Source organism: Sinocyclocheilus grahami, unplaced genomic scaffold, assembly GCF_001515645.1.
Source record: "Sinocyclocheilus grahami isolate Dianchi unplaced genomic scaffold, SAMN03320097.WGS_v1.1 scaffold10323.1, whole genome shotgun sequence".
In the NCBI taxonomy this organism is placed as follows: Eukaryota; Metazoa; Chordata; class Actinopteri; order Cypriniformes; family Cyprinidae; genus Sinocyclocheilus; species Sinocyclocheilus grahami.
In genome coordinates this window covers 1-1,231 of record NW_015513162.1, presented here as the reverse complement: position 1 = coordinate 1,231, position 1,231 = coordinate 1, and the positions used below count along the sequence as shown (strand labels likewise).

General features: G+C 36.6%; 1 long non-coding RNA gene across 1 annotated transcript; it reads right to left on the bottom strand.

Moving 5' to 3' along the window:
* Positions 1-674: 674 nt before the first annotated feature.
* On the bottom strand, positions 675-1,230 carry LOC107578452 (uncharacterized). Its single transcript, XR_001608351.1, has 3 exons — positions 1,158-1,230; positions 1,014-1,046; positions 675-809 (listed from the first exon to the last, which is right to left on the bottom strand). It is a non-coding gene; the product is annotated as an uncharacterized lncRNA (long non-coding RNA).
* Between the last annotated feature and the right edge of the window lies 1 nt (position 1,231).

Sequence of the window (1,231 nt, the reverse complement as noted above, 5' to 3'; positions counted from 1 at the left end):
CGCGAATATTGCTGATATACGCTTTCACCATCTAAAACCCAATAAGCGTAGCTGACTTGTAATATATCCATTAACTTTTTTTATTCAACATGGACATTAAAATGTACACGTGCGTAAAGAAAAGTGTTTTTTCTAACGCGTAAACATAACCTAAGTTTATCCCCATTTAAAACCACCTTTTTTTTACTTTACTAGTTCATTTTGAATAGGCTAGTTCTGTGATGCAACGACTTAATTCTTAAATTTACAAATATTCCATTTAGTCTCTCAGTTAACACGAGGTCATAAAATCGCATGTATATAATTACAGAATAATTGGAATTCTTTGTTTAAAATAGTTTTAGATCAATTACAGCGCGTGACTCACACCGCTGCCGCTGCTTGATATTTCATGTCAACTAGCCTTACCCATGAACTGAATTCATGCAGAACAACGGAAAGAAAAACAGTTGTAAACGATGTTTATCGACACAAAGCAAAGTTTTTGATCAGTGGAAATGCACATTTGAAAGAGTTCCGTACATGCATCCCTTACTTCAAAGTGCGCAACATTTCATTACTTAACACCCAAACAGTTGATTCCTGCAGTCTTGGACTTTAATGAGGTCCAAAACCTTCACACATTTAACATGCACGTGTGATGAAAAGTTATTAAAAGCGCTCGCGTACCCGTGGAGACAGTCTGCAGGTATTTTTCTGCTGGCAGTCCCGCTGATCTACACGAGAGCTCGCGCAGTAATACTTCTGCTTAACCATCCAGTCGTCCGGTCCTTTCCTCGCCAAACACGCGTTAACTACAAAACTATCGCCTAAAAGAGCAAGAAGATACAATGTATACACAGTGCCATTGTGTATTTATCAGTTAAACAGTTTTCAAGTTGGTTTCTAACGTTTTTCTTTTTGTTTACGTCAAATGTTCAAAGATGCAGCTTTGTTTTATTAGTCATTTAGCCAGTTCAACCGTTTCAAATAAAAGCGTTTTTATTTCTATTATTTGTCAGTAGTATACTCACCTTCAGGACTCTCCCTCGCTTTACAAATAGCAGCTTTAAAAGGAAAAGACGTCGAATAAATGGATTACTCGAAAGAACTATATCAGAAGCGCTTTCAAATCAAAGACTTGCTCTACAAAATACCACAGAGATACCAAGTCTTACCATGTTTGGAATGAAGTTTACCCATTTCTCTGCATCGGAGAGCAATTGAGAAACATCAGAAATGAAAAAAAAAA